This window comes from Macaca nemestrina, chromosome 1 (genome assembly GCF_043159975.1).
Source record: "Macaca nemestrina isolate mMacNem1 chromosome 1, mMacNem.hap1, whole genome shotgun sequence".
In the NCBI taxonomy this organism is placed as follows: Eukaryota; Metazoa; Chordata; class Mammalia; order Primates; family Cercopithecidae; genus Macaca; species Macaca nemestrina.
In genome coordinates this window covers 1,871,061-1,886,996 of record NC_092125.1, presented here as the reverse complement: position 1 = coordinate 1,886,996, position 15,936 = coordinate 1,871,061, and the positions used below count along the sequence as shown (strand labels likewise).

At 41.6% G+C, this 15,936-nt stretch overlaps 1 long non-coding RNA gene and 1 pseudogene across 1 annotated transcript in view; both read left to right on the top strand.

Annotated features, from left to right (window-relative positions):
- LOC105474724 (uncharacterized) overlaps window positions 1-15,936 on the top strand; it is a 51,222-nt gene that overhangs the window by 9,904 nt on the left and 25,382 nt on the right. The gene's annotated exons all lie outside the window — the stretch shown is intronic.
- LOC105474723 (heat shock cognate 71 kDa protein pseudogene) lies at window positions 12,216-14,750 on the top strand (annotated as a pseudogene).

Genomic DNA, 15,936 nt, shown 5'->3' with positions numbered 1-15,936 from the left:
CAGGTTTCTTTTGGTCTTTAGGACGCTTGGGGCAATCTTTGATCCAATGTCCCCGTTCTTTGCAGTAGGCAGACTGGTTTTTTTCCACTTTTGGCCGCCTCCGCTTCTCTCCCTCTCTCCCTGGTCCTTTCTCTCTCACAACTGCCGCCAGGATTTTTGTTAAATGCTTATCCCTCACTCGGTCCCTACGATCCTCTCATTCCATCTGTTCCTTCGCTAACCTGGCTTCCCTTTCCTCAGGGGTTTCTCTTTTATTATACACTTTTTCTGCCTCCCTAACCAATTCCTGTAATCCATAGGTTTGGATTCCATCTAGTCTTTGGAGTTTTCCTTTGATATCTAATGCAGCTTGGTTTATGAATGCCATAGCTACGGTAGCCTTATGTTCTAGGGCCTCTGGGTTGAATGGGGTATACATTCGGAACCCTTCCAGAAGCCTTTCTATGAAGGCTGCCGGGCTTTCATCCCTTTCCTGAGTTATGGTCCTTACCTTGGCCAAATTTGTGGGGCGCTTTCCTGCCCCTTTGAGACCCGCCAACAGAGCCTGGCGATAGATTCAGAGACTCTCCCTACCTGGTGCCATTTCATAGTCCCAGTCTGGGCGGGTGAGGGGAAATCCCTCATCTATTTCATTGGGAAGTTGGGTTGGGAGGCCTCCTGGTCCTGGCACATTTTTCCGGGCCTCCAGGAGGACTCGCTGCCTTTCTTCAGTGGTTAGGAGGATCTGCAAGAGTTGCTGGCAATCATCCCAAGTGGGCTGGTGAGTGAGGAGAATGGATTCTATCAACGAGGTTAGGGCCTGGGGGTCTTGGGAAAAGGAAGGGTTATGGGTTTTCCAGTTGTAGAGGTCAGAGGCAGAGAAGGGCCAGTACTGGACCGTGAGATTGACAGTACGGAGGGGAAAAAGGGAGGATTGCCAAGTGGAAGGGCCATCTGGGTCCTCAGTCCGCCGCAAGCGGAGACGTGGAGGTGTCGGCGGTGGCGTCCGAGGGGTGAGCTTGGGCGGGGCTGGAGAAGGAGACGGGGTGGAGGGAGGGGCCGAGGGAGAAGTTGGAGAAAGGGTAGGGGCCGAGGCGGTAGAGGAAAGAGCTGGGGACAAGACAGGGGGCAAGGGTGAAGCGTAAGGTGGAGGTCCCAGAAGGGGGTTTTGAGGTGGAGGAGGCAGGGGGTCAAGAAGGAGGAGATCCCTCTGGGGTTCATCTGGGAGGACTGGCTTAGGCGGGTCCAGATTCTGATTCTTTGGGGCTTCTAAGGCAAGGAGGGTAGATTGGGATGGGGAAGGGGAATGGAGGAAGGGTTTCACCCAAGAGGGAGGATTTCGGACCAGATCCTCCCAAATAATTATGTAGGCCACCTGGTCTGGGTGTCCGAGTGGCCCAGGATCCATCACTTTTGCTTTAACCTGCAAGATAATTGAGAGGTTAAATGTTCCGTCCCGGGGCCACTCCCCATGGAGGGTTGGCCATTCGGACGAGCAGAATGTTTTCCATTGTCCCTTACGGACTTCTACAGAGAGGTGGTGGGCTCGAGCCCGGACGTCAGGGAAGTGAGTCAGGGTTAGAGACAAAGAAGTCGTCAACGTCTGTCCCATTTCGTCCACGTATAACAAGGACAAAACGAAAGTAACAAAAATAAAGACCAGACAAGTAAGGAGAAGCCGCGCGGCCAGAGAGTGGTGCCACAAGATCACAAAATATTCAGACGGCAGGGGCGACCTGCCTACAGATTTAAGGAGGCTGACTGAGTCGTCAGCCTTCTCCCAGACTACCGCCAGGGCGTCCCCCGGGGCGTAAGTGGGAAGGTGCCGGACACGTCTGTCCCCCTTCCCCACTTAATTCAGAAGGAGTACTCCCCAGAGTTCAGAGTTAGCCGGCAAGACAGACAGAACAAAACGAAAGTACCTAGTGGGTCCGTTCAGTCAGCAGTCCGTGGCCCGGGCCAGATGGGTCTCCGCCGGATGGGTCGGGGGTCCTCGGACGACCCCACTTCCCGGCCAACGCACCAAATGTTGGAACCGAACTGTCGATTCCCTCCTGGGCAGGGGTCACCGCGAAGGATCACCGACACGAGATTCACAGCAGAGAGTTATTTATTACTAGCACGCTAGGGTCCCAAGCTCTAAGTTGGCCCTGGGACCCCGACTGCTTGTTACAGGCTGTTTATATAGCAAACACAAGTTTAAACACAGCTTATGGCGCGAAATTCAAACAAAGCTTAAGGTGCGTGGTAATTGGGTCTAGCTATGGCCTGAGCAAGGTGTCGTGTTCTAATTGGTTAGAGCAGGACCTTATGAGGTTTTTTCCTGGTGTTGTTGATTCCGGGAACTTCGAGGCAGGGTGGGACCCCCGGAATTGGCAGGGTGGGACCCCATGAGGTTGTTTCCCGGCATTGGCAGGGTGGGACCCTATCAGGGTGGGTCCCTATCGAGGCAGGGTGGGACCCTATCCAGAGCCACCTGGTGTTAATTTTTTTTTTTTATATGAGACCTAGTTTCTAAGTTTTATAAGGCCTAGTCTTTCAGTTCCTGTGTAATAAACTACAACCTACCTTAGTGTGCAAACAAACAAAAACCCAACTTAGGAGTATATTTTTTGATATAGATAGTTAGAGCTAGTCACAAGCACTGAGCTTCAGCCAATTCCAGGCAGCCAGCAGATCAGAGCATATCTAAATGAGGCATACACCTTACTGTAATCAATCCAGTTATTTTCACACTTTACTTCTGAGCTCTCTGAACATGTTGGTTGTGAGTGTTGACTAATTCCTGAATCATGTTTTGCTCAGATAAACTCTATTGTTGGCTGGGAAATAGTCATGAGGGCTGATTAGAAGCAGCTGTGGTCCATGGATCTCGTGAAACAGTGAGTGAATTCTCCACCTTCAACTGAGGTATCCAGGACTGACTAGGAAGTTGGCTCAACCCACAGAGAGTAAGGAAAAGCAGGGTGGGGCAATAGCCGACCCAGGAGCAGTACAGAGCCAGCGGAGCCCCCAACCCCAGCCAAAGGAGACAACTTCACTGGTGATACCTCCAGGTGCAGGAGGGACCGATACAACAACAACAAAAAGAAAATTTCAGGCCAATATCCCTGATGAACATCAGTGCAAAAATCCTCAATAAAACACTGGCAAATTGAATCCAGCAGCACATCAAAAAGATTATCCACAATAATGAAGTTGGCTTCATCCCCAGGATGCAAGGTTGGTTAAACATATGCAAATCAATAAATGTTATTTATGACATAAACAAAACCAAAGACAAAAACCACATGATTAAAAAAATGCAGAAAAGACCTTCAATAAAATTCAATATCACTTTGTGTTAAAAACTCTTAATAAACAAGGTACTGAAAGAACATACCTCAACATAATAAGAGCCATATATGACAAACCCTCAGCCAATATCACACTGAATGAGCAAAAGCTGGAAGCATTCCCCTTGAAAACTGGCATAAGACAATAATGCCCTCTCTCACTACTCTTATTCAACATAGTATTGAATGTTCTGGCCAAGGCAATTAGGTAAAAGAAAGAAATGAAGTGTATTCAAATAAGAAGGGAGGAAGTCATATTATTTTTGTTTGTAGATGACATGGTTCTATATCTAGAAAACCCCATCATCTCAGCCCAAAAGCCTCTTAAACTGATAAGCAACTTTGCAAAGTCTCAGGATACAAAATCAGTGTGCAAAAATCACTAGCATTCCTATACAACAACAGGCAAGCAGAGAGCCAAATTATGAATGAACTCCTGTCCAAAATTGTTACAAAGAAAATAAAATATCTAGGAATACACTAACAAGGTAAGTGAAGAACCTTTTTAAGGAGAACTCCAAACTACTGCTAAAAGAAATCAGAGAGGACACAAACGAATAGAAAAACATTCCATGCTCATGGATAGGATGAATCAATATTATGAAAATGTCCATAGTGCCCAAAGTAATTTATATATTAAATTCTTTTTCCATGAAACTACCATTGACATTCTTCATAGAATTAAAAAAAAACTATTTTAGAATTCATATGGGCCAGGCGCGGTGGCTCAAGCCTGTAATCCCAGCACTTTGGGAGGCCGAGACGGGCAGATCATGAGGTCAGGAGATCGAGACCATCCTGGCTAACACGGTGAAACCCCGTCTCTACTAAAAAATACAAAAAACTAGCTGGGTGAAGTGGCGGGTGCCTGTAGTCCCAGCTACTGGGGAGGCTGAGGCAGGAGAATGGCGTGAACCCAAGAGGAGGAGCTTGCAGTGAGCTGAGATCCGGCCACTGCACTCCAGCCTGGGTGACAAAGCAAGACTCCGTCTCAAAAAAAAAAAAAAAAAAAAAAAAAAAAGAATTCATATGGAAGCAAAAAAGAGCCCGAATAGCCAAGACAATTCTAAGCAAAAAGAACAAAGTTGGAGCATCACGCTACTTGACTTCAAAATATACTACAAGGCCAAACAGCAAGGTACTGATACAAAAACAGACACATAGACCAATGAAATAGAATAGAGAACTCCAGTATAAGACTACACACCTACATCCATCTGATCTTTGACAAACCTGACAAAAACAGGTAATGGGGAAAAGATTCCCTATTTAATAAATGATGCTGGGAGAACTGACTAGCCATATGCAGAAAATTGAAACTAGGCCTCCTCCTTACACCTTATACAAAAATTAACTCAAGATGGATTACAGACTTAAATGTAAAACCCAAAACAATAAAAACCGTAGAAGAAAATCTATACAATACTATTCAGGACATAAACACAGGCAAAGATTTCATGATAAAAACATCAAAAGCAATTGCAAAAAAGGAAAGACTGACAAATGGGATCTCATTAAACTAAAGAGCTTCTGCACAGCTAAAGAAACTATCTTCAGAGTGAACAGAAAAACCTACAGAATGGGAGAAAAATTTTGCAATCAATCCATCTGACAAAGCTCTAATATCCAGAATCTACAAGGAACTTAAATTTACAAGAAAAAAAAAAGAAACAATTCTATCAAAAAGTGGGCAAAGGATATGAACAGACACTTCTCAAAAGAAGACATTTATGTACCCAACAAACATGAAAAACAGCTCAACATCATTGATCATTAGAGAAATGCAATTTGCCCATTTGACCCAGCAATCCCATTACTGGGTATATACCCAAAGGAATATAAATCATTCTATTATAAAGATATATGCACACACATGTTCACTGCAGCACTATTCACAATAGCAAAAACATGTAATCAACACAAATGCCTATAAATGATAGACTGGATAAAGAAAATGTGGTACATATACACTGTGGAATACTACGCACCCATAAAAAGGCACAAGATCATGTTCTTTGCAGGGACATGGATGGATCTGGAAGCCATTATCCTCAGCAAACTATCACAGGAACAGAAAACAAAATACCCCATGTTCTCACTTATAAGCAGGAACTGAAAATGAGAACCCATGGACACAGGGAGAGAAAAAAACACACACTGGGGCCTGTCGGGGGCTTTTCACTACCTCCATTCAACATTGTATTAGAAGACCTAGTCAGAGCAATTAGGCTAGAAGAAATACAAGGCATCCAAATTGGCAAGGAAGAAATAAATTTATCTTAATTTGCAGCTGATATGATCTTGTGATATTGTCTTACATGTAGAAAATGCTAATGATTACACACACACACACTATTTGGATTAATAAATGAATTCAGCAAACTTGTAGGATAAATGAACATAAAAATCAATTCCATTTCAATATACTAACAATTACTAATCTGAAAAAGACATTAAGAAAACAGGTCAGTAGCTGGGCGCAATGGCTCACGCCTGTAATCCCAGGACTTTGGGAGGCCGAGGCGGGCTGATAGCGAGGTCAGGAGATGGAGACCATCTTGGCCAACATGGCAAAACCCTGTCTCTACTAAAAATACAAAAAAAAAAAAAAAAAAAAAAAAAATTAGCTGGGCTTTGTGGCATGTGCCTGTAGTCCCAGCTACTCAGGAGGCTGAGGCAGGAGAATGGCGTGAACCCGGGAGGCGGAGCTTGCAGTGAGCCGAGATCACACCACTGCATTCCAGCCTGGGCGACAAAGCAAGGCTTCATCTCAAAAATAAAAATAAAAAGCAGGCCAGGCATGCTGGCTTATTCCTTTATTCCTATAATCCCTACGCTTGAGGAGAGGCTGAGGTGAGCCCAGGAGTTCAAGATCAGCCTAGGCAATATAGCAAGACCCCATCTCTACAAAAAATTTTAAAAAATGACGAGGTCAGGTGGCATATGCCTGTGGTCTTAGCTGCTCAGAGGTTGACGTGAGAGAATAGCTTGAACCCAGGCATTCAAGGTTGCAGTGAACTATAATTACACCATTTGCAGTCCAGCCTAGGTGAGAGTGCGACCCTGTCTCAAGAAAAGAAGAAGAAGAAGAAAAAAAAAATTACCTTAATAACATCAAAAAGAATAAAACATTTAGGAATTAACCAAGAAGGCAAATGACTGAAAACTACAAAACATTCCTGTAAGAAATTAAAGAAGATACAAATAAATGAAAAATATGCCACCTTACTCTCAGTCTGTTCCCAAGCTGTCCTGATGCCTTTTATTTTACCTCTCTCTGCTCAGAGGTCTGTTTATCCACTTTAACAAGCTGTACTTCCTTCCTCCTTTATTTCCTCCTACTCTTACTATGTCTTTTTTGTTGTTTCTTTTTTCCTTTCCTCAATAAAATAACAATTCCACTATGTACCATATTGACATTCACTTGGGAACCAAATATACCCCCCACTGTTTAGCATTTCTAGTTTTGGGAAAAGTGACATTTTGGAAAGAGAACCAGCACCACTCGTCTCCATTAATGTTGAAAGTAGCTGAAGATTCTTTAGGAATTTCAGAGAAATATTTGTCTTTCTCACTTTCTTCTAATTTAATTAAGCTATTTTTTCTTACACCAGTATTCAAAATAATTTTTAAAAATTATTATGATAGCTATAAAGAGGAATGAAGTATGGATTTGTGGTATGATTTGGAGGAAACTTGAAGACATTATGCTAAGTAAAAGAATCCCATCACAAACATCCACGTATATGATTTTATTTATATGAAATGTTCAGCACAGAGACATCTAGATACAAAGTGGGTTACCAGTTGCTTAGCTCAAGGGAAGGTGTGTGGGAAAAATAGAAGGGTGATAGTTAAAGGGTACATATAATGTGATAAAAAAATTCTAAAATGACTGGTGTTGCTTGCACATGTATGTGAGCATATTAAAAACTTTACATTCTACACTTTGAATAATAAATGTATATGAATTACATCTCAAAGTTTTTTATTTAAAAAAATTAAAAAATTATTACAAACTATTTTATACATACAAATGCACACATACAATCATCTTGGTATTCACAGGGAATTGCTTCTAGAATTCCCCCCAGATATCAAAATTCTGGATGCCAAAGGGTCTATATTAAATGATGTAGTATTTGCATATAACCTATGAACATTTTCCTGCACACTGTAGATTATCTCTAGATTACCTATACATTTAGAATGCTATGTGAATAATTTTTGTACTGTATCTTTTGTAATGACAAAAAGAAGCTTGTGTATGTTCAGTACAGACACAGCCATTATAAGCCTAACTACATATTTGATCCAAGGTTGGCTGAATTCATTGATGTGGAAACCACAGACACAGAGGGTCAATTGCATATATTTATTTTTCATAAATATGTGAAAAATAAAACCAACATCTGCTTAATGCAACTTTCCCACTCTATTGCCCTTCCCAAGTATAACTCTTTGCCTCTCCAAAAAGAATCATCGTTCATTTTAAATTCTGAAAAATCATAATACCTTTGACTTTCATCATAATTTTGCTACTTATGTAGGTATCCCTAAATAATGCCTTGTTTAGCCTTTTAAGTTTTAAAATTTTCTACAAAGGTGTCCACTATCTATGCTACTGTTAACTTCCTTTTTAATTCAACATTGTAGTTTTGGATGGTTTAGTTTCTTATTTAATTCTATATATTGTTTATGATTTAACCCTCTAAATTGAAGACACTAAAACCTACCTCAGAGAGAATTCTTGAAAGGTAATGGATGAAAAGTGCTTGTAGCAATGCCTGACTCATTGTAGATGTTCCGTGGTACAGTAAGTTCTTACTTAAATCATCAGTAGGTTCTCAGAAACTGGGACTTTAAGCAAAAATGTGTATCATTAAACCAATTTTACTGAAAGCTAATTGATATTGAAAAGAGTTAAGTTCCTATAGCATATTTCTGGTCACAAAAACATCACCAAGTTTCTAAATAAAGATCCAAAACACTTCTCATATTAAACATTGAAATAAATGAGAGCTATGGAGACATTTAAGAAAGGTTAATACAGCTACTTGTGCAGCTCAGGCAGGAGGATCTCTTGAGCTTAGGAGTTCGAGGTTACAGTGAGCTATGAACATGCCACTATGAACATGTAAGATAATTACTTACCCAATTCTTAGTGAGTCAGTAAGTGATGGTGGTCATAGTGGTGATGGGTTAAATCAATGAATACATGTTTGGAAACCAAACATTGCAAAGAGCACCTCCTACCACCTCAGGGTTCAAAATAAAAAAAATGTCAGCCTTGTCGAGCGCGTCTATACTCCATTACTGCATTGTTCATTGTTGTGTATTTGCATGGTTATTAAGCACTTTACACATATTGATGTTATAATATGTTTTATAAATTCATTCATTCATTTCCCACCTTACCAATTCTAATTCAGGGTCACAAGTAGCCAGAGGCTATCCCAGCAGCTCAGGGTGCAAGGTAGGAACCAATCCTGGACAGGACTGCATTTCATTGTAAGGCACACTCACACCCTCACCCACACTCATTCTTTTTTTTTTTTTTTTTTTTTTTTTTTGAGATGGAGTCTCACTCTGTCACCCAAGCTGGACTACAATGGCATGATCTCAGCTCACTACAACCTCCACCTCCTGGGTTCAAGCGATTCTCCTGCCTCAGCCTCCCCAGTAGCTGGGACTACAGGTGCACACCACTGTGCCCAGCTAATTTTTATATTCTTAATAGAGATGGGATTTCACCATGTTGGCCAGGCTGGTCTCGAACTCCTGACCTCAGGTGATCCATCTGCCTGGACCTCTCAAAGTGCTGGGATTATAGGTGTGAGCCACCATGCCTGGCCGACACTCACTCTTACTGGGACAATGTAGATGCGCCAGTTAACCGAATGTGCACATCTTTGGGTTGTAGGGGAAAACTGGAATACCTGGAGAAAACACGCACAAAGAGACAAAGAGAAAACCTGTAAACTCTACACAGACAGTGGCCTTGGCCAGGAATTGATTTTTTTTTTCTCATCCACATAACTAAATGACACTGAACAAAATAACATTAGTTGAGGACCTGCATACCTATGTAATAATATGTACAATATTATATAACTATGAGTGATTTTATATATATAGTATTATGACAATTACCTAATGTAAATGACAAGTTGATGGGTGCAGCAAGCCAACATGGCACATGTATACCTATGTAACAAACCTGCACATTGTGCACATGTACCCCAGAACTTAAAGTATAATAATAATAATAATAATAATAAATTGATTATTTCTATGTCGGTGTAGATTATGTTGTCAACTGCATTATTTATTACAAGTTTTCAAAGTATAGTAAAATCTGACTTATAGACACCTTTACAAAAAGACTTGTTCGGGATATTTGAAGATTTTGGATGGCTAAGTTTTTTTTTTTTTTTTTTTTTTTTAGTATCGATTTGTTTCTAAATGCATGCTTTTAAACTTAAACTGAAAGAATACGTTGTATTTGAAAATTGTAATAATTTTCAAATTATCTTGCAAACTTGTTTGTGAACATGTATGGCACAGCTTAAATAAGACTGTGCAAACTCTTTTGTGTTCTACTTTTTAAATATTACTTTTTTTGTTCACCTCCACATATTTGCAAGCCTCACATAGTTGCCATTTTAAATATGTTTTTGTGATTCACCAATTTTCTACCAGTCAGAGAGAAGCACAAGAGAGAGGAAATGAAACCATCTGGCTTTGAGCCCTCACCAGGTGTGCTTGTAGGTCCCAAATACTCACGTGTGGTATTAGTCCATTTTCACACTGCTAGAAAGAATTACCCAAGACTGGGTCATTTATAAGAGAAAAAGTTTAATTGACTCACAGTTCCACATGGCTGGGAAGGCCTCAGAAAACTTACAATCATCGTGGAAGGGGAAGCAGGCATGTCTTACATGGCAGCAGGAGAGAAAGGAGTGGAGGAACTTCCAACACTTATAAAACCATTAGATCTTGTGAGAACTCACTCACTATCACAGGAGCAGCATGGGGGAAACCACCCCCATGATTCAATGATCCCACAATTGGAGATAAGATTTGGGTGGGGACACAGAGCCCAACCATATCACATGGGGTGCATGGTTGTTCTTGGTGTTAGCTTACAAGATCCAAGCTGTTATCACAGGGTAATGTGAAAATTGCACCAGCAGATGCATTGGAAAAAAAAAATCAATGGACACCAAGAACAATCATGCACCCCACGTGATATGGTTTGGCTCTGTTCAAAGAAATCAGAGATGACACAAACAAACGGGAAAACATTCTGAGGCAGGAGAATAGGGTCTGGAGGCAGGGAACCTAAGGCTGATTCATGCTGACTGGACATCACAGGCTATTCCGCTTTCAATTCCTCCTTTTTCTTTGTGGCAGTTGCTGCGTGGCAGTTGGAAAATATAAGTGCCTCTGATTGGTCCCTTCCCACAACCAATCAGACTGGTCATGGCCCACTACTTTATTTGCATAGAGTGAACCAATGGGAAACCTCTAGAGGGCGTTTAAACCCCAAAATATTCTGTAACCAATGCTCTTGAGCTGCTTGCTTGAGCCTCCCCTGACTCTGTGGAGTGTACTTTCATTTAAAATAAATCTGCTTTTGTTGCCTTGTTGTGTTTGTGTGTTTTGTCCAATTATTTGTTCAAAATGCCAAGAATCTGGACAACAACCCTCAATAGTAACAATTCCCTGCTCATGGATAAGAAGAATCAGTATCACTAAAATGGCCATGTTGCCAAAAGCAATTTACAGGTTCAATGCTATTCTTATTAAACTAACAATGACATTCTCCACAGAACTAGAACAAAATCTGTTTTAAAATTCATATAGAACCATAAATGAACTAGAATAGCTAAGGCAATCTTAAGCAAAAAGAACAAAGCTGGAGGGATCAAACCACTCAACTTTATAGTAGAGGGCTACATTAATCAAAACAGCACAGTATTGGTACAAAAATAGACAGACATACCAGTGGAACTGAATAGAGAGCCCAGAAATAAGGCCACACACCTACAAGCATCTGATCTTCAACAAAGCTGACAAAAACAAGCAACAGGGAAAGAACTCCCTATTGAATAAATTGTGCTTGAATAACTGGTAGCCACATGTAGAAGACTGAAACTGGACCTCTTTTTTTTTACAAGATATAAAAAAATTAACTCAAGATTGATTAAAAACTTAAATGTAAAACCCAAACTATAAAATCCCTGGAAGACAACCTAGGCAATACTATTCTGGACATAAGAATGAGCAAAATTTTTGTGATGAAGATGCCAAAAGCAATCACAACAAAAGCAAAAATTGGCCGGGCGCGGTGGCTCAAGCCTGTAATCCCAGCACTTTGGGAGGCCGAGGCGGGCGGATCACAAGGTCAGGAGATCGAGACCACAGTGAAACCCCGTCTCTACTAAAAATACAAAAAATTAGCCGGGCGCGGTGGCGGGCGCCTGTAGTCCCAGCTACTCAGGAGGCTGAGGCAGGAGAATGGCGGGAACCCGGGAGGCGGAGCTTGCAGTGAGCCGAGATCACGCCACTGCACTCCAGCCTGGGCAACAGCGTGAGACTCTGTCTCAAAAAAAAAAAAAAAAAAAAAAAAAAAAACAAAAGCAAAAATTGACAAATGGGATCTAATTAAACTTATGAGCTTCTGTCTATCAAAATAAACTATCAACAGAGTGAAGAGACAATCTACAGAATGGGAGGGAATATTTGTGAACTATGCATCTGACAAATGTCTAATATTCAGCATCTATAAAGAACTCAAACAAATTTACAACAACAAAAACCCCCCAAAACCTCATTTAAAAGTGGGCAAATGCTGGGTGCAGTGGTTCATGCCTGTAATCCAAGAACTTTGGGAGGCCAAGGCAGGAGGATCACTTGAGAACCAAGAAAGGGCCTGCATAGCCAAAGCAAGATGAAGCAAAAACGACAAATCTGGAAGCATCACATTACCCAACTTCAAACTATACTGTAAGGCCATAGTCACCAAAACAGCAAGGTACTGGTATAAAAATAGGCACATAGACCAATGGAAGAGTATAGAGAACCAAGAAGTAAAACGAAATACTTACAGCCAACTGATCTTCAAAAAACCAAACAAAAACATAAAGTGAGGAAAGGACACCCTATTCAACAAATGGTGCTGGGATAACTGAAAAGTCACATGTAGAAGAATGAAACTGGATCCTCACCTCTCCCCTTATAAAAAAAGTCAATCCACGATGGATCAAAGACTTAAATCTAAGACCTGACACCATAAAGCTTCTACAAGATGACATCAGAAAAAACTCTTCTGTCACTGAACTCACCTGCAGCTCTCAGGGTTTCTGTGTCTTTCTTTGTAGTTGGAGCCAGGTCTACACACCAGCAGCCATGTCGAAGGGACCTGCAGTTGATATTGATATTGGCACCACCTACTTTTGTGTGGGTGTTTTCCAGCACAGAAAAGTAGAGATAATTGCCAATGATCAGGGAAACGGAACCACTCCAAGCTATGTCGCCTTTACAGACACAGAATGATTGATCCGTGGTGCCACAAAGAATCAAGTTGCAATGAACCCCACCAACATGGTTTTTGATGCCAAATGTCTGATTGGATGCAGATTTGATGATGCTGTTATCCAGTCTGATATGAAGCATTGGCCCCTCATGTTGAATGATGCTGGCGGGCCCAAGGTCCAAGTGGAATACAAGGCAGAGACCAAAAGCTTCTACCCAGAGGAGGTGCCCTCTATGGCTCCAATAACGATGAAGGACATTGCAGAAGCATACCTTGGCAATACTGTTAGCAATGCTATGGTCACAGTGCCAGCTTACTTTAATGACTCTCAGCGTCAGGTTCCAAAGATGCTGGAACTATTGCTGGTCTCAATGTACTTAGAATTATCAATGAGCCAACTGCTGCTGCTATTGCTTATGACTTAGACAAAAAGGTTGGAGCTGAAAGAAACGTGCTGATCTTTGACCTGAGAGGTGACTCTTTTGATGTGTCAGTCCTCACTATTGAGGATGGAATCTTTGAGGTCAAATCTACCGTCAGAAACACCCACTTGGGTGGAGAAAACTTTGACAACTGAATGTCAACCATTTGATTGCTGAGTTCAAGTGCAAGCATAAGAAGAACATCAGTGAGAACAAGAGAGCTGTAAGATGCCTCCATACTGCTTGTGAACATGCTAAGCATACTCTCTCTTCCAGCACCCAGGCCAGTATTGAGATTGATTCTCTCTGTGAAGGAATCGACTTCTATACGTCCAGTGCCCATGCCCAATTTGAAGAACAGAATGCCGACCTGTTCCATAGTACCCTAGACCCCACAGAGAAAGCCCTTCAAGATGCCAAACTGGATAAGTCACAGATTCATGATATTGTCCTGTTTGGTAGTTCTACTCATATCCCCAATATTCAGAAGCTTCTCCAAGACTTCATCAATGGAAAAGAACCAAATAAGAGCACCAATCCTGATGAAGTTCTTGCTTATGGTGCAGCTGTCCAGGTAGCCATCCTATCTGGAGACAAGTCTGAAAATGTCCAAGATTTGGTGCTCTTAGATGTCTCTCTTCTTTCCCTCGGTATTGGAACTGCTGGTGGAGTCATCACTGTCCTCATCAAGCGTAATACTACCATTCCTACCAAGCAGACACAGACTTTCACTACCTATTCTGACAACCAGCCTGGTGTGCTTATTCAGGTTTATGAAGGTGAGCGTGCCATGACCAGGGATAACCTGCTTGGCAAGTGTGAACTCACAGGCATACTTCCTGCACCCTGTGATGTTCCTCAGATTGAAGTCACTTTTGACATTGATGCCAATGGCATCCTCAATGTCTCTGCTGTGGACAAGAGTACAGGAAAAGAGAACAAGATTACTATCACTAATGACAATGGCCGTTCAAGCAAGGAAGACATTGACTGTATGGTCCAGGAAGCTGAGAAGTACAAAGCTGAAGATGAGAAGCAGAGGGATGAAGTATCATCTAAGAATTCACTTGAGTCATATGTATTCAACGTGAAAGCAACTGTCGAAGATGAGAAACTTCAAGGCAAGATTAATGATGAAGACAAACAGAAGATTCTGGACAAGTGTAATAAAATTATCAACTGGCTCGATAAGAATCAGACTGCCGAGAAGGAAGAATTTGAACATCAGCAGAAAGAGCTGGAGAAAGTCGGTAACTCCATCATTACCAAGTGTACCGGAGTGCAGGAGGCATGCCAGGAGGAATGCCTGGGGGAATCCCTGGTGGTGGAGCTCCTCCCTCTGATGGTGCTTCCTCAGGGCCCACCATTGAAGAGGTTGATTAAGCTAAGTATAGATGTAGCATTGTTCCACACATTTTAAAACACTGAAGGACCTAAATTTGTAGCAAATTCTGTGGCAGTTTTTAAAAGTCCAGCTACTATAGTAAGTTACTTGGCATTCTCTTTTTTTTTTTTTTTTTTTTTTTTTGAGACGGAGTCTCGCTCTGTAGCCCAGGCTGGAGTGCAGTGGCCGGATCTCAGCTCACTGCAAGCTCCGCCTCCCTGGTTCACGCCATTCTCCGGCCTCAGCCTCCAGAGTAGCTGGGACTACAGGCGCCCGCCACCTCGCCGGGCTAGTTTTTTGTATTTCTTAGTAGAGACGGGGTTTCACCGTGTTAGCCAGGATGGTCTCGATCTCCTGACCTCGTGATCCACCCGTCTCGGCCTCCCAAAGTGCTGGGATTACAGGCTTGAGCCACCGCGCCCGGCCTGGCATTCTCAATACTTGAATATGGAGCATATGCACAGGGGAAGGAAATAACATTGCACTTTAAAATACTGTATTTTAACCAGAAAATCAGTGTCTTAAATAAAAACTGTTTAAAATTGGCACCATAAAAAAAAGAAAAACCCTTCTAGACATTGACTTAGGCAAAAACTTCATGACCAAGAACCCCAAAGCAAATGCAACCAAAACAAAGATAAATAGTTGGGACTTAATTAAACTAAAAAGTTTTGGCAGAGCAAAAGAATCAGCAGAGTTAACAGACAACTTACAGAGTGGGAGAAAATTTTCACAATCTCTACATCTGACAAAAGACTAATATCCAGAATCTACAAAGAAATCAGCAAGAACAAAACAAATAATCCCATCAAAATGTGGGCTAAGGACATGAATTCTCAAAAACAGATCGACAAATGGCCAAGAAGCTATGGAAAAATGCTCAACATCACTAATTATTAGGGAAATGGAGATCAAAACTGCAATGCAATATCACCCCACTCCTGCAAGAATGGCCATAATAAAAAAATCAAAAAATAATATATGGCGTGGATGTGGTGAAATGGGAACACTTTTACATGGCTGATGGGAATGTAAACTAGTACAACCAGGATGGAAAACAACGTGGAGATTCCTTAAAGAACTAAAAGTAGATCTACCATTTGATCCAGCAATCCTACTGGGTATCTACCCAGGGGAAAAGAAGTCATTATATGAAAAAGATACTTGCACATGCATGTTTATAGCAGCACAATTTGCAACTGCAGAAAAAAATGTCCCATCAACCAACGAATGGATAAAGAAAATGTGGTACATAAATACCATGGAATATTACCT